Source organism: Cyprinus carpio, chromosome B12 (assembly GCF_018340385.1).
Source record: "Cyprinus carpio isolate SPL01 chromosome B12, ASM1834038v1, whole genome shotgun sequence".
Taxonomy (NCBI): domain Eukaryota; kingdom Metazoa; phylum Chordata; class Actinopteri; order Cypriniformes; family Cyprinidae; genus Cyprinus; species Cyprinus carpio.
The window spans coordinates 8,392,813-8,416,671 of NC_056608.1; the positions used below are offsets into that span (position 1 = coordinate 8,392,813).

A 23,859-nucleotide genomic window follows, 5' to 3' on the forward strand; every position below is an offset into this window, starting at 1 on the left:
TTCCTCAAGTGCCCACATGGGTGGTCAGCCCAATGAAATGAGAATGACACGCAAACACTTGGCTCGTGTCCAGCACACTTAAAGTGTCCCACACAAACCCATTGTCTAGCTACAAACCCATTTTTTAGCCATTTTTCAGTCTTCTATAGTTTGAAGGTAAGGTTGTGCGAAATAATGAAAGAACTGCATGTTTTAAAATCTTCCCGGTCTACTGACATTTATGGCATCCACTTCGAACACTACAGTGCATATGATAACTTTTGTTAATGCTACAGTAAGTACAATCTTAAATAGTATGTGTTAAAAACAACACAACCTGTGTTGTTTCTTAAAGGGGTCATCGGATACCCATTTTCCACAGGTTGATATGATTATTGATATGATATGAGTAGTGTAAAAAACACCCTTTTTACCTTGTCAAAATTATCTCTTTTCAGAGCAACCTGTTTTGTTGCATGTTCCTTTTAATGCTAATGAGTTCTGCTCACCCCACCCCTCTTTTATGTCACCCCTTTAAACAATGGCAGTCGGACTGTTCACAGATCACTCAGGGCGGCTCTAAGGTAAGACGGCCGTGTCAATCAACAATCGTGGGAGGGGCCTTGGTCTGTATGACATCACACAGACAAGAAACTGAGAACGGCTTGATTTGAAAAAGCCATGTCAGTTCAAAGACAGTGCAATCCATTCAGAATTTGAATAAGTTTTGTTTTTCATGATGCTAAGAGGACCAGTGACAGGTTACATGCTGCAAAGGTTCGGGAGTGACATCCACATATAAATGCACCATTTACCACGTTACTATCAATGGACAGGGCAAAAATATGTCAACATAGTTGTACATTAAGGCTAAAGAACCCTCACTAATTTCAGAAGCACCCTCAGTGATTTGATTCTGGAACTGGGCCTTCTTGTATCTGGAGATTATAGTTGTATATGCACTCACTGGCCACTTTATTAGGTACACCTAGCTAGTACCGGGTTGGACCCCCTTTTGCCTTCAGAACTGCCTTAATTCTTTGTGGCATAGATTCAACAAGTTGTTGGAAACATTCCTCAGAGATTTTGGTCCATATTGAAAAGACAGCATCATGCAGTTGCTGCAGATTTGTTGGCCACTAAGGAGCCCGAAGTTATCCAAGAAAATATCCCCCACATCATTACACCACCACCAGCCTGAACCATTGAGAGAAGGCAGGATGGATCCATGCTTTCATAATCTTTACACCAAATTCTGACCCTACCATCTGAATGTCGCAGCAGAAATTGAGACTCATCAGACCAGGCAACATTTTTCCAATCTTCTGTTGTCCAATTTTGGTGAGCCTGTGCAAATTGAAGCCTCCGTTTCTTGTTCTTAGCTGACAGAAGTGGCACCTGGTGTGGTCTTCTGCTGCTTTAGCCCATCTGCTTCAGGGTTCGACATGTTGTGCATTCAGAGATGATATTCTGCATACCTTGGTTGTAACGAGTGGTTATTTGAGTTACTGTTGCCTTTCTATCATTTCTAACCAGTCGGCCCATTCTCCTCTGACCTCTAACATCAACAAGGTATTTTCGTCCAAACAACTGCCGCTCACTGGATATTTTCTCTTTTTTGGACCATTCTCTGTTAACCCTAGAGATGGTTGTGCATGAAAATCCCAGGAGTTCAGCAGTTTCTGAAATACTCAGACCAGCCCGTCTGGCACCAACAACCATTCCACGTTCAAAGTCACTTAAATCCCCTTTTTTCGTCTGATGCTTGGTTTAAATTTCAGCGAGCCATCTTCACCACATCTAGATGCTTAAATGCATTGAATTTTTGCCATGTGATTAGCTGATTAGCAATTTGTGTTGCCAAGCAATTTAATAGGTGTACCTAATAAAGTGGCTGGTGAGTGTATTTCTATATTATATTTCTATATTTATCCCATATATTAAAGCTGTGTGTAGCACTCTAACATGATGTATTGTTTGTGCTTTGAGCAAACATGCATGGTTCTCTCCGATATTGTGACCCAGATAGCACACAAAATGATGACAAACTTATATCCCAGTATAATTTAATGACAATAAAGTTTTGCTAGTACTTATGTTTGTTTATTTAAATGTATGAAACCTAAAATAAGCATATGGTTGAAAACACTGAATAGTTGTGATAATATGACAAGAGCTCAGCGTGTCCGATCTGTCTCAGCACCAGCCAAAGTGCAAAAGCAGAACTGAATTCAGCAGTTGATCATGTGACACACTAAGCATTCTAATCACACCAGTGTGATCGTACACTCCAGAAACCAGCATAGAGTGATCTAACCGGTGTGACTGTATGCATTTAAGAGTTAAAAATCATATTTGTATTAAGCCTCTGTATTGTTTCAGAGATGACTCTAGTTCTCAACTGAATGTGCGGGAGAAGCATTACTTCTAATTTGCCAAAAGAAAACTTGTTAAAATCAACATTTTTCTATATTATATTATAGACAAAAATCTGAAAAGAAGTCAAAGTTGTATTTTTGGGTAGCATTTTGTGTGTATGGTTCTAAGTTCAATGTTGGCTTTCAGCATATCAATTTGTATTAAAAAATACAACAACCGTTCTTGTTTATTTTTTTTATCTATTTATTTTTTCGTCGTCTTGGTTAAAAAACTAAAAATTAATGGACGCAAACATACACAGACCCTAAAGATGGCTGTACACCTGTTTCTCTGATGCATAAGGGCAGTATTAGGAATTATCAGACTGCTAAATGCCACAGTTGACCAATCAGAGTCAGGTATTCCAAAGAGTACCTAGAGTAAATAAAAGATAAACTACATAGTTATTATTCTACTTAAGTATTTGAACATAATGGTTTAGATGTTTGAAATAATAATTCTGAATAAACCAAGTACTTTAAGTCACTAAGTACGTAATGCCATGTTTAAAATCAATTTCTATAACAACAGATAAACTTACACATACTGAAGGAATGAAGGTTTGGGGTTTGCCTTAACTTGATTGCAATTTGTACCCTGCTTCCAGACATCTAATGTCTTTCAGAAGTGATCTCTCAAAAAGAGGTGTCTGTGCTGTGCCAAAGTCCGAAATAGGATTCAGATATCTCAGTATAGACTGAAAAATTTCTCATCAAATTCTTCAAAGAATGCATGATCTGAGTTATTCTATAGAGATCCATTTAATAGCGCAATATTCTCACCTTGAACAAGTGATTCTTTATCTCTCCCTGTAGGGTTTTTTTTGAGAAACATCTGAGATGAAGTTATTACTTACATGAAACATAATTGAAAATGCCCTTTAAATTTCTAAGATATGAAAGTGGAATCTCTTAACAATAACATTTACCTTTAGGTTCCCTCTTTAAATTTTTTCACCTGATCTGTAATACCTTATTTCCAGAACTTCAGTCAAAAAATAAATCTATTTCCAGGTCAAAAGACAGATGCAGGTAATATATTTAAACTAGAGAGCTGACTTTATCTTGAGGTCTGATTAGACCTCCATATCTCTGCCTGTTAAACAGTACCATTTCTAGGCATAGGCAAACTACTGTAGGCTGTTGCCTAGGGCACCACCAGCTGGAGGGGGTGTCAATGAGTGCACACACTGGCACTATATTTATCCGGGTTGTGATAAAGAGTGGCCACCCTGAAATATGATTGCCGCCCACACTGGATCCTCCAACATCATTGGGCTAGACTCACTAGAGTGCCTGTATGCACACTGGATCAGAGCACTGTCAATTGCTTCCTGATTGTCGCATGCAGAGTTTGCATTTGGAGCACTCAAAACACCATAAGATCATAAGATTTTATTATTATTTTTTTTTTTTTTTGCCATGCAATAAAGTTTAAAGGCCAACTTAAAATATTTATACAGTAAAAAGTGCAAAAAATCTGTATTTTGTTTAGACAGTATCTGTGGCAGTTAAGAAATCATGTTGCAAAATTGAGGTCTGATTAGACCTCCATATCTCTGCCTGTTAAACATACCGTTTCTAGGCATGTTGTTTTAAGCCTCTGCCATCTCAATGGTGGTTGTTATAAGAGAACCCCTTGGTCTTGAGCCACCACTGTAGGGGTCTCATGTACAGGAGGCCAAGAGTTATCACATTGGATGCAGCTGCCATCAGACCCAGCAGTCTGGAACTGCTTGACAGTGAGTGACTGGCCTTCTCTTACTCTCGCGACTGCGGTGAGAATCGATTCGATTCGAGCAGCAGACATATATGCCTGGTCGAATGCCACACCACACCCAGATAAGTGGTTCTCTGTACTGGAGAAAGCACACTTTTCTTGGAGTTAAGCTTTAACCCCAGCTCTTTCATGTGAGCGAGAATGACATCTTGATGTCAAACCGCCATCTGCTCTGATTGAGTTAATATCAACCAATCATCGATGTGCTTGATTCGTGAAAGTGTGGGGTGAGAGTCCAAGGCCAAAAGGAAGAACCAGTATTGGTAGGCTTTTGCCTCCAAAAGCAAACCTCAGGAACTTCCTATGATGAGGAAGGATGAAGATATGTGCATCTTTTAGATTGATTGTGACACACCAGTCCTCAGACTTGGTCTGAGACACAACCTGTTTGAGTGCGAGCATGCTGCTCCAGTCCCCTGACTGAGTGGTTCATCAGATGTAGGTCTAAAATAGGACGCAACCCTTCATCCTTCCTTGGAATGGTGAAGTACCGGCTACATGACCTGAACTCTGCTACACGAGGAGGGACCACCTTGATGGCCTCCATCCTCAGAGAGTGTCTACTTCTGTTCCATTACCAGAGCCTGCTCAGGGCCCACCAGGGTGGGAAAGGCCTCCTTTGAACTGAAGCGGAGGAGAACCGAACTGGATTCTGTGGCCTCTCACTACAGTGTGCAGGACCCACATGTTTTAGTAGTAGTTTTCACACTGCCAGATAGTCTTCTAAGGGAATCGGTCTCTCGAGACTGACCTCTGGTGTAACCAGAGTGGCTAGCTGGGTACACCGAAGCGGCAGACCGGCAGGGGATGCCCGTACTAGCTGCTCCAGAGAACTCCATGGAGGTCGCGAGCCTTTTAGTACCGCTACATTTCCGGGTGGTAACTGAGAGAAGCGCTCACTGGAGACTGCTGCGCCCTGGGACACAGGCAGGGTTGGCAGACTGAAAATGTGATGAGGGCACAGAGGAAAGACGGGCACCATGTAATGCGGTATACACTGCTCTTCCCCAGAGGGAGCTGGCCCTCAAAAAGTCCTAGGTCTTAGGCGTCAGGACGTTTACGACGAAGACTATCCAGCGAGAATGACAGTACGCAGAACCGCCTTCCGCTAGAAGCCTTCGGCCTGGGAGTGCCATTTGACTCTAGACTCTGCGGAGTATGAGAAGTGATGCCCCCAGAATGAGGAGCTGGAACACGGTAGGTTGGGACTGCTCCCACCCAGCAGCCCCTGCTGACCGCCTCAATCTTCTCCTCAGAAGAGAGATAAACACATGCTCTCACTCAAGAAATTTTTATCCCAAGAGCCCCTGTATATCTAACTTCTCATAGTCAGATAAATAATTAATTTAATTCCTCAGAATTAAATGCAGCTAAACAACCAGATGAGTAAACACAGTCTGGTGTGGTAAGATTCATATCAAAAACCGAAAGTGATAAATCTAACTTATCGTAGTCAGATAAATACTTAAATGAATTCCTCAGAATTAAATGGAGCCAAACAAACAAACGAGTAAACACGGTTTGTTGTGGTAAGATTCACATCAAAAACTGAAAATGATGTAATATATTAGGCTCGCGACCTCCATGGAGGTTTCCAGAGCAGCTAGTCGGCCGTCTCCTGCCGGTGCACCGTTTCAGGGCACCAAGCTAACTGCTCTGATGACTCCAGAGATCAGTCTCAAGAGGCTGATTCCCTTAGTAGACAATTTGGCAGCTATTACACTTTTTTACCTCAGACGATTGCAAACACCAATAACGAGGTATAAAACATTCAAAATATTTGCACCAGAGCAGATATCCATGAACAGAAGCTTAGTTACATTCTTAAAAACACAAGCATGCTTTGTATGTGGGCCTATACAGTATATATAGTTATAAACATATGTGGATATATTTGTGAACAGAGAATAGCCTATCACAGCAAAGTTTTGTCAAATCATTCTTACTGACATTAAGCTAGCAACATTATAACTCATATTACGTATCGTATTGCTGTCTATGTAATAGAACATAAAAAAAATAATAATAATAATAAAAAACATCCTAGCATCGTGAAACATTGAGATGATGTAAATGAAACTTCATAATGTTTTACTTGATTATACATTTAGTCAGGAATTATAGTTTGGAAAAAGTCTAACTAGGAAAATGTGTACAAGTTATATGAAAACTAATAAAAGTAGATTAATAATAAAAAAGACTTACTCATGTTTATGATCTCTGCTGGATCAAGCTGCTTCATTCTTCTTTCTGAGGTAATCCAAATCATCCAGGTTACATATGTAACCATGGTTCCCAGAGGGAATGAGATGCTGCATTGAGAAACTCTTTGGGAACGCCCCTGTGACCGCGTTTTGAAGTACGTGTAAAAACGGGAAAAAACGGGACATTACGAGCGGGGTGACGTGAGCAACCAGGAAGTATAAAAGCGCTTCTGGCAGGCGCGCAAGTTAGATTCGATAAAGTAGCGCCTTCAGGGATGCAGGGAGTATGGCAAAGAGACGCAGCATCTCGTTCCCTCGGGGAACCATGGTTACATACATAACCTGGACGTTCCCCTTCAGGAACTCGAGCTGTGTCGAGAAACACTTTGGGAACGAGAATACCCACTGCACCATACGAACATGTCCCTGCCTTTGGGTGTATTTCTTGAGCACATCACGAAGAGAGAACTTTGGACCCTGGGGTAGATGGCAGGTCTAGGATATAGAAGCGGACAAAGGTGTGAGGAGAGGATCACCCCGCTGCAGCACAAATGTCCTGCAAGGCTACACCCAAGTTGAAAGCCTTGGAGGCCACCATACTCCTGGTCGAGTGCACTCTGACCCCCATAGGGGACGGGAGGCCAGACTACTCATAGTCTGCTTGGTTGCCAGAGATCCTTTCTTTGGTGGACCAAAACAAACAAACTGTGGGGCAGTTCTGTGTGCGTAAGTGTCCAGTGCTCAAACTGGACAGAGCAGATTAAGCCTTCTTGGCCTACTTCCTGGAACGGAGGAGGACAGAATGTCTGAAGTACTATGGGCCCTGGTGAAGAAGTGGGCACCTTAGGGACATACCCGACCCTCGGGTAAAAGAATGCCCTAACCATGCCTGGAGCAAATTCCAGGCACGGAATAGAAAGTGCCTGGAGATCCCTGATCCTTTTAAGTGAGGAAATAGCGAGGAAAGAAAACAGTCTTGAGCATGAGAAAATTGACTGGAACTTCTTCTATGGGTTCAAAGGGGGCAATGCCCAAGCCCTCCAGAACCACAGACAGGTCCCATCAAGGCACCTTAGTGTGCTGTACTGGCCTCAGCCTCAGAGAGCCACCGGGGAAACGAGTGACAAGTGGATGGAGCTCTGGATTGGAGAATGGTCTCGACAACCTCAGTTGATCCACAAATAGATCCACTTCCGCCTGGCCAAACTCCTTCCAAAGGAGCTCCACGACCTCTGGATGGAGTCTCCATCCCCCGGGCATCAGCCCCTGCCTCGACAGGATGTCTGCCCCCTGATTGAGATACCCAGGAATATACACTGCTCTTAGTGAGAGGAGCTTCCCCATAGCCCACAGAAGGATCTGGCGCGCCAGCTTGTACAAGGGGCGTGAACGCAGACCCCCCTGCCAATTGATGTAGGAGACCACTGATGTGTTGTCTGTGCAGACAAGCACATGATGTCTCCTTATGTGTTGTATGTGGTGTGTAGGAGATTGAATCTCGGCCAGCATCTCCAGGCAGTTTATGTGCCACGTGAGATGATAGCCTTCCCGCAGACCCTGGGCAGAGTGGCCACTCATGACTGCCCCCCAACCCGTGAGAGAGGCATCTGTCATAAGCATTACACGACAACAAGGAGCCTCTAACATCGGGCCTTGAGCTAGGAACCAACGTAACGTAAGCATCGCCGTGTGACCATGATCATGCGAAGTGGATTCCCCCTCGGGGAAAATCCCTTTGTTCTGAGCCACCACTGCAAGGGTCTCATGTACAGCAGGCCAAAAGGTATCACGTTGGATGCCGCTGCCATCAGACCCAACAGCCTTTGGATTGAATCCCACACCACGCTTAAACAAGTGGTTCTCTGTAGTGGAGAAAGCACACTTTTCTTGATGTTTAGTCTTGACCCCAGCTCTCTCATATGGGCGAGGATGCTGAGCTGCCATCTGCTCCAATTGAGCTAGTATTATCCAATCGTCGATATAATTGAGTATGCGGATGCCATGGAGTCGCAGAGGAGCCAGAGCTGCATCCACACACTTCATGAAAGTGCGGGGTGAGAGTGATAGGCCAAAGGGAAGAACTCGATATTGGTATGCTTCGCCCCCGAAAGCAAACCTCAGGAACTTCCAGTGTTGAGGAAGGATGGAAACATGGAAATAAGCATCTTTGAGATCTATCGTAACAAACCAGTCCTCAGACTGGATTTGAGATACTATCTGCCTGATAGTGAGCATCTTGAAATGAAACCATTTGAAAGTGTGGTTCAAAAGACTTAGATCTATGATCAGATGCAACCCTCCATCCTTCTTCGGAAAGATGAAATAAAGGCTGTAAAACCCGGAAGCTCTCTCGAGAGACAGGCGTTCTATGTTTGCAATCTAAGTTTCCACGCTGCCAAAAAATCTACTAAGGGAACCAGCCTCTCAAGGCTGGCCTCTGGTGTTATTAGAGGAGCCAGTTCGGTGCCCTGAAGTGGTTGACTGGTAGGGAATGACCGACCTGACTGCTGTAGCACCCTCACTCAAGGGTGAGCCCTGAAGCACCGAGGGTGGCAGGGGTGTCAACGAGCCTCTGTGAGGGCACTGAGGAGGATTGGGCACCATATACTGAGGTGTCATCCTTTCTTCCCCAGGTGGGCCTGCCCTCAAGGACCTGACGATGGTGGCATCAGGACCGCTTAGCCGAGGTCCTCTAAGACAAAAAAACAATCCGCAGATCCATTTTCGGTCTAGAAGAACCCGACTGAGAGCATCGCCCCGACCCCCAATCTTTCTGTGAAGGGGTGCGGGTTGCAACACTCTGCTTTTGAGACTGGCGGTATGAGGAGCTTGACGGGCCTAGGAGCGACGAGCAAGGAAACGTTGGAACGCTGCCGCTTGCTTCGTCGCCTCCTGAAACCTATCGACAACAGTGTTAACTGCGTTGCCGAAAAGGCCAGAGGGCGAGAGCAGGGTGTCTAGGAGGAATAATCTGTCCTTATCTTGCATTTCAGACAGATTCAACCATAGGTGCCATTCCGTGGCCACCATAGCTGCTATAGAACAGCCGATAGCTCTGGCCATTTCTTTGGTGGTCCGGAGGGAGAAATCTGTGGCCCGATGCATTTCAGCTACTATGTCAGATTCCTCCTCCCCCCGTCATCTAGGTCCCTGAGCAGGTCAGTCTGGTATGCTTGTAACATCGCCATAGTGTGCAAACATGCGCCAGCCTGACCTGCTGCCGTATAAGCTTTCCCAATCAAACTCAATGTCAGTGTAACGGGCCTGGAGGAAAGCTTCGGGGCCTTCAGGGTGCTAAGGATGGGGAGAGATAGCTCACAAGCGTCTGCTCCACTTCTGGCATCGCACTATATGCCTTATCATTCAGCCCCACGATGTTGGAATAGTTTGCGACTGTGGGGCTGTAAATACGGGATGAGTACGGTTTCTCCCACGATCTTGACACCTCAACATGGGGATCGGGGAAAAACGGAAGGCCCCGTCCTGAAGGCTGTGATCTGGATCTCAGAAAACGCTCATCTAATTTACTCTTTGGACGAGCATCCTGTTTCTCAGCTGGCCAATCGATATTTAATTTGGCTACGGCACGTGTCACAATCTCCACAAGCTCCTCATATACGAGGGACTGTGGTGACCGCAGCACAGGCTTCCGATACTTGTGAGGGAGCCATGGATCTAGTGGGTGAGGACCGAGAAAAGGACGAGCCTGTCTCGGATCCCTCCGCTAAATCAACTCTTGTTATGTTGTGATCACGAAAAAAATAAAGGCGCTATCATGAGAAAACAACTTTTGTAATGTATTTGCGATAGCGAGAAAACAACTCATTATGTCGTGATCATGGGAAAATTAAGTTGTGATCATGAGAAAACAACTCTTGTTATGTTGAGATCACAAGAAAATTAAGTATTAAGTAAGTTTAAATGATTAACTTCTCTCATTAGGTGTGAATTTAAATAACATATAGGTTTCAACATTTAAAAAAAAAAATAACATTAAATCAAGTATTGTTATGCATGTCACTTTTCAATCCATGCTGACTTTTAACAAACTCATTTAGATTACTTTGTGACACTGTTACGATGTGCAGAAAACAGAACACAATGACCTCAAAAGAACTCTCAAAATGATTTTTGATACATCTTTACATTGTTTTACATGAGATACTGATTAACAGTAATGCACTAGTAATGCAGTTTTACGTAATTTTGCAATCACCTTTTTATTTTAATCACAATGTGCCTCCATAGCCTTCAGCAAGACTGATGTATAGTCACACTTATTCTCAGTCTCAGTCACACCAGAGAAGCTGATATGATGTCACATCAACGAAAGCTCTTTCCAGCAAGATGTCACCATCAGCTGGCATTTACATGAAACATGATAAAACCTGAATCATTTCCTGTGGATATTTTTTTCCTGTTAATTTGAGCCTTTTCATTCAGCACTTGAATTTGACACATTTTGAATTATTAGCTGACGTTTGTAATTCTTTACTCTCTCAGGAAAAGGTAAAAAAAAAAGCTGTCACAGGGGTGGTATCTTCTTAATAGGTAAATCCACAATTCTAATTATCTAAAAATAAAGTAAAAGTTACATCAATTTATTTCAGGTTTCAAGGTACGAAACGTTATTCATCTACTGCACAAGCAAAATAATCAGTTTACAGGTGCAGGGTTGGATATTCTCTGTTTTTTGTTTGTATGCAACAGCAAAGGAAAATACATTTCTGCTTGCTGTGACAAATGTACCAAGTGAAGTCAGAAGTGCCATTTATGTATGGGATTTGAAAAAAGTAGCTTATGGCACCAGAGCAAGAAAGAATCATACTGAAACTGGACTGAAAAATCCACGTACTGTAGATGTCTACCTGTGGGATTTTGGGGGCGGGAACAAGACAAAACATAAACATTGTGGGTGGGAGCAGGAAGAAATACAGTTTTATTTTAAGTGAGAGCTAGACAAATTTCTGCAGGACTGAAAAATTTATCCTGCACAGACCTCTATATTCAGAAGCGCCACAATGAGCGATTCCGCCATTGTGTGCACATACATACTCTTTTTAACATTGTCCTCCAAAGCCATCTTAATGTTGCTGTCTCTTATGAGCTGAAGCATTTAAAAGATATGGGAAATTTATTCAAATTAAGACTTTTGTTGGGTTTTATTGGGAGCAGATGGGGCTGTGGTCTGGCGGTCCAGGGCCAAGCTCAGACCGGACTCCCACTGACAGCTGAATGATAATGATTGAGGAGAGACCTTGGATTTCCGTGCTGTTTTCCATCTCTCGCCTGCATCTCTCTTATGCTCTTTCTCTTCTCAAGCTCTCGTATCATTGTCACACGCCATTTCCCTCTCTCTCTCTCTTTCTCTCTCTCTCTCACACACACACACACACTGTCCTTTACTCTGAAACATCAAACACATTCAAGAACAAATGCACAAAGCCAGGCCTCGGAAATGTGTCCCGCTCACTTCCTGTGATGCTGCGATCTGCTCTGTTGTGTGAGTTCACACAATGTCCCTTCCACACTACAGCACAGCAGGCTGGCCCAAGTCAAACCTCTGTCCAATTTTTTATTCATGTATCTCTATTTAATTATTTTTTGGTTTGCTTCATCACCTAGGAATGAATAAGAAAAGAGAAATACTAACAGAATGAAGGTCTAACCAAAGTCGCTCAGCCATCCACACTGCCATAACCCTCACAGTTTGTTGTTGATGTATTCCAACACTTTCTCTCACACATGACTTCTTTGCACTTTCTTCACAGTAGGGCCCTTTTTTTTCAATTGCTGTCATTCACTAGTTGGCTTTTGCACTCCCTTTGGAGTGGATGAATACTGTCCTCATAGACACCTCCTGTACGAAGTCCCATTTCCTGCTGAAACGCTCCTCTTGTATTCTTTGTGCAGCCAACATTGAGATACCCCATTGTTTTGTAGCCTGCAGCCTATTTCCGAGGTGCACCATGGTCTTTATGTAACCAGAAAAGCAGAGACCGCCAGAAACTGCATTTTCTATTCACATGGCCTACAGTTCCTGAATATTTTGCAGTAGTGTATCAATGCCAGACCCAAAAGGACTGACGGGTTACAGCAGTGTTCTTCAAATCTGGCCACTGCCTTGCAGAATTCTGGTCCAGCCCTAATTAAAGATGTCTTAGCAAGCTAATCAAGGTCTTTAGAGTTACTGTGTGTGTTCGACTTCAACGGCTTTGAGCAGACCGATCATTGTCTGAATTGAAGCCATGCATGCCAGTTAAAAATTTAATGTAGGCCAGGCTTACTCTTTCATGATTATCAAAATAAAACTGATAAGAACATGGTATAGGTCTCATGGTATTATGTTGAACTTTATTCTTGTACATAAAGGTGCTGTATTAAGCAGTACATAAAGTACAGAATGAAAAGTGTTTCTTTTGTTACATGAAGAAGTCTGAAATGTCTTTATATTTTAGAAATATTGCATATAATCCATTTCATCTCTGACAAAGCATGCAAACATAGTGCAATCATCACTATGGGAGGCAAAATGACTGCATCCTTCCTATACCTAGTCCAGTCCTTCTGAGACTTCTAGACTAGAGTTCCTGCAGCATTAAATGCTAGAATGAGAAGGTCTAGTGATAAGCATGGAAACATCACGTTTTAAATAATCACCTATCACACACAAACTAACCACAAGCTCTACTTTCAGCACAATGGTAACCATAAAAACTTCAAAACAGTATCTGTAAAATGTCACATATAACAGCATTAAACACTAATAGGCCTTTTCCTTTCCTAAAAAAACCCATAAAATAACACTTAGTTTCAACATTTATTCTCCTTATCCAGTCTTCTGCTGGAAGTAAAATTCCACTGCCTAATTTCCTGTATAAAGTTATCAAGACAGTTTAATTAAGTTACTACAGCTTAATAATAATTACAATATGCATACGTTGATGTAATGATCAATATTATTATGTGAACAGAACAGATCAAAATAATGTTAATAAATTAAACATTTTTAATCAATAATGGATCAGTAAATTAGAATTTTTATTTTGCAACTATGCATGAAATTAAGTTGTGGTAATGCTTAAAATACCTAATGATTATTTTCCATTAATGCACAATAATGACAAGTGTCTATAGTCTCCCAGTGGTTTGCGTAACAGCAGTATAGCATTAACCCTTTTTTTATATTGAAATGTTTGCAAAGGATTGTACACTTGATGCATACTTCAAAATGGCACAAAAGGGCTGCCTTCCAAAAATCTCTTAAATTGAGACGGCATCCCATGGCGCTTGGATACATATGTGGCTCCCGGGATATTCAGCCTTACTAGAATGCAGCCTTCCAATTTAGAAGCATTTACTAGAAAAATGCAGGTAGTTGAGTTTGAGGGTTTTTTTTTTAATCATTTCTCTTTCCATCAAGCTGAGTGGGAAGATGCTTGTGAGCTCTAATTTATCACCTGAGAGAGAGAGAGAGAGAGAGAGGCTTTGTGTGGTAACATCCAAATCTAAATTAATTGATCTTAGATAATACATAACAGGTTAGGTTGGATTTTGTGGAAAATGTCTTTTGTTCTTGTATGTATAAGCTATACCACCTGTGTGGTTGCTAAGGAGACTGCAGTCACAAAGGGAAAGTGGTAGAGCCTTTGCCTAACCAGGATTCGAATCACACTGATAGATATAAAACTATATGTTGTTTGTTGTTGTTGAAAATTCTCCTGTAAGTGGACACTGGTGCAGCATGACAGTTCCACTCATATGGTGATCACTGGTGACTTACAGGCTACCACTTTCTAAGGTGAAAGATGAAAAATATGATTTACTTCCAGCCTGACTACATTTGGTTACACCAACAAAAAGTACTTTTTTAACTGTTGGATCTTAACCCTCTGGAGTCTAAGGGTATTTTTGGGGCCTGGAGAAGTTTTGTCATGCCCTGACATTTGTGCTTTTTTCAGTTTCTTATAAATATCTAAATGGCTAAAGTCTAATCTCACTGTAATCAGCACAAACTAGGCTATAATGATATGTGAGCAGCATGTATGTACATGATTGTGTTTTTGATAAAAAAAAATGTTATGCGTGGTTAGTGAAAAACTAAAAATATTAAATCACCTGAAAAAGGCAATAAAACACATACAGAACATTGGTTCCCAGGAATTTTGAGAACTGGAGCTTGTAGCCTAGAATTTTTTTTTTTTCTAAATGATGTGAAAAATCATCTTGTTTACTCACTTACAGAAAACAATATATTGATTTAAATTTTCTAAGACACTTTTTTTGTTGGTAAAAGTCATATGCGAGTAGGCGTCAACTATCATGAATTCACACCTGAGAAGACAAAGGCCTGCATAATGAGCTGCATAATGAGCCATTCAGTCAGCTGTGTGACTGAGAGGGATGAGTTACAAGAAAGAATGTAAGGACAAAATAAATGTATATAATTTTATGTTTGTAGTTTATTTAGAATATATTTAATTATCCCACAACATAATTTAATATTCACATGTGAGTGCAGTTAAACAGTTTATTAGGAACAATCAAAGCTGACTTTCAAACTGAATTTTTTTGCATCATTACTCCAGTCACGCAATCCTTCAGAAATCCTTTTAACAATCTTATTTTCTACAAAAAAAAAAAAAACATTTATTGTTATTATCATTATTATTATTATTATTATTATTATTATTATTATTATTAATGTTGAAAAGAGCTGATAATATTTTTTTTTTCAGGTTTTTTTAGGGGGGATAAATTGAAAGAACAGCAATGATTGTTACATTTGTTAGTTACATTTATTGGTACATTTATATTATTTACATCAAGCTTTTGAATGGTATAGTAGTGTATATTGTTATTGAAACTTAATAATATTTCACTTGATTATACATTTAGTCAGGAATTGTAGTTTGGAAAAAGTCTTTGGACAAAGTCTAACTAGTAAAATGTTTACACGTTATGTGAAAACTAATACAAGTATATAAATAAATAAAAAGAGACTTACTCATGTTTATGATCTCTGCTGAATAAAGTGATTCATTCTTTTTTTCTGAGGAAATCCAAATTTCAAATCCTCAACCACATCACATCTTTTTGGGGTGAATTATCTCTTATTCCTCTCATCGCGAAGCAAACAGTAAAATAAAAAAAAACTTGAAGAACAGTCTCGCTGCGTTGTCTTCTGTTGTGTGGGCGTATTCAAAAGCCCGCGCGCTTCAGTGAAACATTTTGAATCTCAAAAGTGCGCTCGGGCGCGGGGGCGGTGGTCGCATTAGAAGATAATGAAGGGAGACGTGAAAAACGGACATCGCGTTGTTTTCATATGGATTACTTTATCACAGAATATTTGTTTTCAGCAGTACTTGTTTAGTTTAAAAGTAGACATATCAGGCTTTCTATAGATATCTCTCTCATGTCTCTGTGTTGAGTATTCATTGAGTTACAGTTCATTTTAATGAAGCATTTGTAACTGAAGATCAGCGCAGACAAAGGCTGCAGACAGCACTCCTTGTTTGTTATCTTTATTTTATAAGTGCACAAAGTTTTGTTGTTATTATGTCTGTATACAAAAAAAAGTAGACCCTTTACAGATTCGATTGATGTATTGCTCTTATCTGTACGATCAAAACTGAAAGTGTAATTTAAGTTCTTTTCGGGGTTATCAGGAGAAAATACCCCAAAACGCGTATACGCGTTAATCGACTTCAGAGGGTTAAGGTAACAATGGTCTTTTTTGAACACAGTTAGGCACGGACATGTTCTCCTCAGTTGTTTTCTGCTTTTGGTTTCATTAAACTATCCATAGCAACCAGAATAGTGTGACATAATAGAACACCAGCAAGAAAATATCAGTGCCCTGTACCCTTCGCCTATTTCATTGTACTTGTGGTTTTGAACTTAAAATATTCTCCAGAGTTTAATACTGTTCTTTCCATTTTACTGATAACAAAATGACAGCTGAAATTCGATACAATGTTTTACATTACTAATTACGATCTTTTAGTTTTTTTTTCTAAATTATATTGCCTATTTGAACACAATGTGAAGTGTTCGTCATGTGACAATCCATTGTGTGAGGTACACTGTGACTCCCGCACAATTAAATCTACACTCTAAACTCTAATATGCAGGGGAGAGAAGCTCCCCAAATTCACTTAAGGGAAACACTCCAGATTTTCCAAACCAGAAGCCTGATGTAATTTTCTAGAGTCCAGGACAACAGTGGATTGTCATTTGTAACCACTGGACTGAGTTCAAATGATTCACCCACCAAATTCGTAAGAAATGGCCAATTGGTAACAAAACAAAAACCTGTGTCTGTGCTGGACCTTTGCAGTACAGTGCAAAATAAATTAAACTATTAACTTATAAGAGTAATATTTGGGAAATTGTGTATTTGATTATGATGCTGATATGTCATTAATGAAGCTTACTGTATATTTTAAATTTATTCAATTCTGATTCCTCTCACACTGATTACAGGGTCAAATGATAAATGATAGGATCAATTAGGGATTTTATTTATTCATTTTTTTACACTGTTCCTTGCACTATGCAATGTTATTGTAATGTGGAGTCAGAGACGTTCGGATCCATTTGCAGAATGGTCAAACAGGCAATGATCGGGGAACAGCGTCAGGTATGTACAGGGATATCCAAAATCAACAACAGAAACAAGCAGAGGTCGGGGCAGGCAGCAGAGAATCACAGTCGGTATAAACAATCCGAAGTCAAACACAGAAGGAACAAACACTGGGGAAAAAACTCGGAAATGTAAGACAGGCTAAACAAGACTTCGCAATCATTGAGAGTCCAAACACAGTTTATATAGGGGAATGGTAATGGGGAACACCTGGTGGTGATTAGACCTAAGCACAGGATTATGGGAAATGGAGTTGGGAATGGAAATGGACACCAAATGCAAGAGTCCTGAGTGGAGTGCCCTCTGCTGGAGTTCATGGGCTCTCCAGCTGATGATCGTGACATAGCCCCCCTCCTAAGGAGTGGCTTCCAGACGCTCCTAACTGAGAGTAGACCAGAGTTCAGGCTGGAGGTGGAGCGGAGGTGGAACAGGGGGAGGGAGGGATGGAGGGAGGAGCCAGGAGGGACCTGGAGCAAGAGGAGTCTAGCTGGACCCAGGCCACAGCCTTAATGACCCAAGGTGGAGCAGATGGTGGGAGGAGCCATGGAGGAGGAATGACCGCTGACTCCAGGGGGCCGAGCAACGGTGGCGGAGCAGGTGGAGGAGGAGCCCGAGGCGGAGACGGAGAGTGCCAGAGCCAGGGTGACAGGGAGGATCCGGAGGTCCTAGGTGGAACAGATGACTCTGGCGACTGACGCGGAGATGTGGATCTGGAAGGCCGCGGTGGAGCCAGAGTGACAGAGGACTGAGGTGAAGCCGAGGGGATGAAAGAACCTGACGGAGCCAGAGGTACGGAGGGACGAGGCGAAGCCAGAGGAGTGGAGTACTGAGGTGTAGGATGGACGACTCCAGCCCAAGGTGGAGCCGGAGGGACGAGGGAGCCAGGCGGAGCTTGTGGACTGCCAGGCCACGGCGGAGAGGAGGGAGCTAGGAGCCATGGTGGAGCCGACGGGTTGACGGGCCGAGGCGGAGTGGAGGGATTTGGGGGTGATGGTGTAGGTGAGGGAGACTCCGGCCATGCTGGAGGATGGAAGTCCCACGGAGCTCGCACAGCAATGATGATGGGCTGAGGGCGAGCAGAGGGACTGCCAGACGACAGCGGTGGAGGAGGCAGGAGCGGGGTGGGAGGGAGGGCATTTAGGAGAAGGAGCCACAGGAGAGCAAGTTTGGTCAGGTAGGACTGAAACAGAGAACATAAACAGGTTAATGACGGCCTCTGTGGCCGTGACAGGACAGGCCGTGAGTTGCAAGTTTGTTAAGGTAGGACTGAAACACAGGCAGTGAGTTCGTGGACGTCCTCCGTGGCCGTGACAGGACAGGCCGTGAGTTTGTGAATGGATACTACTGACACCTCCGAAGGTTCTGCAGCAGTTGCCGCCACCTCTGGAGGTTCCACAGCAGTAACCGTCTCCTTGACAGCAACACAACAGGCTGAGAGAACATTGCTTGGCGCAACAGACAGGATGAGATGAGGCTCTGGATGATCAGCTGAGATGTGAAGAGGCTCTGGAAGTTCAGCTGAGACGTGACGAGGCTCTGGAAGCTCAGTAGTGACTTGACCTGATTTGTGAAGATCAGCAGCGACTTGACCTGACTCTGGAAGATCAGCGGCAACCTGACCTGACTCTGGAAGATTAGCGGCCACTTGACCTGACTCTGGAAGATCAGCGGCCACTTGACCTGACTCTGGAAGATCAGCGGCCACTTGACCTGACTCTGGAAGATCAGCGGCCACTTGACCTGACTCTGGAAGATCAGCAGCGACTTGACCTGACTCTGGAAGATCAGCGGCAACCTGACCTGATTTGTGAAGATCAGCGGCGACTTGACCTGACTCTGGAAGATCAGCGGCGACCTGACTTGACTCTGGAAGATCAGCGGCGACCTGACCTGACTCTGGAAGATCAGCGGCGACCTGACCTGACTCTGGAACATCAGCGGCGACCTGACCTGACTCTGGAACATCAGCGGCGACCTGACCTGACTCTGGAAGATCACCTGTGGCTGCCATCTCGTGCAGTGGTTTTGGGTTGGAGACCATCTCGTGCAGTGGTTTTGGGTTGGCGGCCATCTTGTGCAGTGGCGCCTGGCTGGCGGCCATCTCGTGCAGTGGCGCCGGGCTGGCGGCCATCTCGTGCAGGGGCGCTAGTGGTTCAAGCTCCGCTGCCGACTGCGCTTGACAATGTTGTCCCCCCCCTGCAGTGGAGAAGGAAAGAGTTCTCTGGGGCTTCAACGCTGTCCTCTGCCTCTCTCACAGTGAACGGAGAGCCACTTAGTTGAAGTGCCAGATCTATGTAAAACTCCAGTGTCCAGCTGGATCGTGCAATGGCATGATCGATTGCAGCGGTTCAGCTAGGCCTCCTCTGAAAAATATCATGTGGCACATCTCGTCCATAGATGTTAAATGAGCCAGTTCAACAAAGTCCATCACATAGTCCTTGATGGGCCGATCTCCTTGACGTGGGCACATAAGTTGTGCTACTGGATGCATGACTGACCTTGATGTATTCCTTAAGGCTGCTGGATCCTGGTTGGGCGAAGTCTTCTGTAACGTGGAGTCAGAGACGTTCGGATCCATTTGCAATAGTTTAATATCAGAATGGTCAAACAGGCAATGATCGGGGAACAGCGTCAGGTATGTACAGGGATATCCAAAATCAACAACAGAAACAAGCAGAGGTCGGGGCAGGCAGCAGAGAATCACAGTCGGTATAAACAATCCAAAGTCAAACACGGAAGGAACAAACACTGGGAAAAACGCTCAGAAATGTAAGACAGGCTAAACAAGACTTCGCAATCATTGAGAGTCCAAACACAGTTTATATAGGGGAGTGTTAATGGGGAACACCTGGTGGTGATTAGACCTAAGCACAGGATTATGGGAAATGGAGTTGGGAATGGAAATGGACACCAAATGCGAGAGTCCTGAGTGGAGTGCCCTCTGCTGGAGTTCGTGGGCACTCCAGCTGATGATCGTGACAGTTATAACCTCAAAACACTTTTATCATAGTGCATTTTATTACAAGCTACTACATTTTGATGTTTGCTTTCCATAATGCTTTCTTCTTTTTTTAATATATAAATATATTTTAATATATGTAGTATATATATTAGTGGTGGGCATAGATAAAATTTTTTTTAATCTAGATTAATCTCACTGTAATCTTGGAATTAATCTAGATTAATCTAGATTAAAATGGCTCATTTGAATTCTCCCGAAGGCATAGTAGTAGTTTGACGACGACTCTTCCCCTGCGCTACATTGCTTGGCCCGGCATCTTCCACATTAGCTAAGGGATGCTTTGCGTTTAGGTGGTACTTGAGACTGGAAGAACTCCTACAGTAAACTAATTCTGCATTGCACAAGGTGCAAACAACCTTACGCCTGTTTCACACATACTCCGTCTGCAGTGCGTATGCGTAGCATTTTTTTTTAATGCACCCATGTTAACGGATTCCAGCGTTCACGCGGTTGTGGACCGTCAGTGCATTCCAGGAGCGGTGCGTCTGCAGCAATTTACCGAGTCTATTTTTGCTGTGCTGCATGCGCTGAATTAAAATGACAGCGCATTGTTCGCGGTAAAAATTAACATGGATTGACACGGAGATGCAGTAATTTCACAATAAATGAATACTTATTAAAGGCTTCTGTGTTATACACGCAACACATGGGTTTTTGGCTAGGTTTAAAACAAGAAAAAGAGCACCTTTAGATAAACGAGGCAACATGATATAGGCCTATGCACTTTTATGGAAGCAAAAAAAACAAAGTTCATTAAGAACCGTGCGATTGCTTATAATAAAGATTTAAATGCAAAAGGCACGAGAGTCGACTGTTTCTGTCAGTGGTGCTTTAATTTTAAATATTTGCGATATCCCAACAAGAAAAGTAGGCTAATTTTTGTTTTCAAATGTTTTGCCGCTTGCTTGAGCTTTATACAAACCTAGAAGTCAAATGCATGAATAATATGTTGTTTATATTTATTAAGTTTAAACTAATGTCTATGATTATGAAAGATTGTTACTGTTCTGTGATAAGAGTCACAAGATTTTTTTTTTTTATTTATTTATTTTTTTTGTACATGGTTTTAAATATAGAATAATGAAAAAAAATTGTGTTTGTGGACTAAACAGCCGTGGATCAGTAGCGGACTGCAAACGCGTCCTGTGTGAAAGCACAATGAGTCCGTGCTGCTTCTGCACCACATACGTAACGCAGACGGACTGCATACGCACTGCATACGCACTGCAGACGGAGTATATGTGAAACAGGCGTGAGTCTTGTCGAGGTTTTTTTGGGGAAGCTTGGTAATTTCACAGTAGGCATACACACAGGTTCGAAGACTCGTTCTTGCCCCCTACAGTGCAATTCGTCTAGGTATACATCTGCGCTAAACTATCACTGTAAAAGTCATCATAGCTTGCGTAGTATAGACCCAGCTCCCAACCCAACTTTGGAATAGATTAACGGCGATAATTTTTTTTATCGCCCGATAAGAGTCTCACGTTAACGCAGCACGTTAATGCCGATGACGGCCCACCACTAATATATATATATATATATATATATATATATATATATATATATATATATATATATATATATATATATAATATATATATATATATATATATCACCGATAACGGCCAACCACTAACCGATAACGGTGTGTTCTGATAAACTTTTGTAAAAAGTGTATAGAGTTGCTAGTGACCTGAGGTATGTAATAGTGTAATAGTGCATATTTTTCCTGTGCAACAATAATTAAATATTTGATGACTCAAGTCATTTTATTGTGTATTGTACAGTAAAGCCATTCAAGCCATTTAATTTTTTCCTGATAATATTCTTTTGTTTTATGCCATGTGATAATTATGAGTGATACATCACATCATCATTGTCTATCAAACAATGCCACCTTAAGGAATAAAGGTGAACTGCACCTTGTGAGTAGACATGTGGGGGCGTGTTAGAATGAGCTGTTTAAGAGGGCGTGGTTGACTCTTAACATTTATAAAGAATATCTCTTTGGATTTGAGACTTAAGTCTTTGCAACTTTACAGATCTCCCTTATGCACCAAGAGCTTGTAACACTGCAAAGAGAAAGGAAACATTGAAATCGCATCATATGACTCCTTTAATAAACCCACATCTGAAATGGAGAGAGAAAAATACCTCTTGTGGACATTTTACCTGACAGTGCAGGACATTTTAAAGATTATGTAAATCATTCTCAAAGATGTTGGCATAATTATGGCATAAAACAGCACTGTGCATCAAATGGAAATGTGCAGAAAGAGCTTGTCATTAGCTTGTTCCTAATTTGTTGTAGCAGTTTAATGCTGTTTCCCCTGCATGGGAGGTTTGTTTAGGTTTTGTTTGAGTTTGCATAATACAGTTTATGATTTGATTTGTCTCAACAGTTTATCACTATGAATGGGGTGAAGTTTCAGCAATTTTAGTAGGCTGATGGTAATTCCACTAGCAGGGCGTTCTTTGCTACTAAAATGCTCTAATTACTTGTAAATGAAGGCATTGCTCACAATGTAAATGAATGAATTGCTCATTGACACCCCTCACTTTTCCTCATCTTTAATTCTTAATTAGGAGCTATTTCAGAATCCACTTAAGTATTGTTTGACAGCTCATGCATATTTAGGCAAATATGTATAAGGGCAAATTAACATACAAAAAATCAGTACATATAAAATGAATCAATTATGCAGGATGAGCCACAGCTCAGTGCACTGACATCGACAAGCTTTTATGCATATTTAAAATGGCTTAATCTTTCCATACTGAAATAGACTGTTTTATTTTATATGTCCACATAATCACATGGTTGTTGCTAACATGTGGCTATAGGTGGTTGCTTACTGGTTCAAGTAAAAAAAAAAAAAAAACACCCTCAAGTCTCTATGATATTAATGTCTCTAGATGCAAATATGTGTTTTTCTTTTCACTTTACTGAAAATCATAAGTCACTGATCCCATAGAAGAATAATAGCACAGGAGAGGCCTCAACAAGCTGTATGATTTGAGGTATTGTATCATTCATGTTGGTAGGACAGTAGATGCATAAGTTTTACCCTGAAATATAATACCTGGGGTTGGGGATTTTTTTACAGGAATGCATACCTAAGCAGTTATACCACTAAGGCCGAGTGACTAAGATGTTTTGACTGAGTGACTAAGTAAAGGATTCTGTGGTTATATGCTGATTTTTTATTGAGTTTTGTAACTACAATGGTTGTAGTTGTCAACCCCCACAGATATCTTAATATGTCTCTTCTCATCTTAGTGTTTAATGGATTACATTGGAAAGCACTACTGCAACACTGCTCATCTTTCATTTTTCTCTTTGTCCTCATGGCCGTGTTCTGTGGAAGAGGTACAAGCTTGCCCATCTGACAATCATGCCAACTTTTTTTCTCACTTCTGGATGTTTCGAACAAATGTTTAAGTTATATTCTCTCACTGTCACTCATTACTTCAAATCGGATCTTGTCTTTTTCAGATCTCTCCTCTAGTCCTTCAGACACATTCTTGGTTGAACTGGGAATTCTTTTTTGGAAAACAGTGTTCCATCTGTCCCTCCAGGTGATGTCATGTTCAGATTGATGCTCCAAGTTCCCAGTGACTCAACAGACAGTGATACATCTTGATCTTGTTTTCAACTGCAACCTTGCTCCATTCATGATCTCTGCTACACTTATACAACTGTCAGAACTCTTCATTGTCTCATTTCGCATGACCTCTTTCTCTGACTCTTCTACAGTCTATTCACTCAAATTCATGGATCCTCTAGTTTCCTAGGATTTCACTATATTTTT

At 41.9% G+C, this 23,859-nt stretch overlaps 1 protein-coding gene across 1 annotated transcript in view; it reads left to right on the forward strand.

Annotated features, from left to right (window-relative positions):
• The window catches only part of LOC109062250 (glutamate receptor ionotropic, delta-1-like), a 420,176-nt gene that overhangs the window by 203,297 nt on the left and 193,020 nt on the right, over positions 1–23,859 (forward strand). The gene's annotated exons all lie outside the window — the stretch shown is intronic.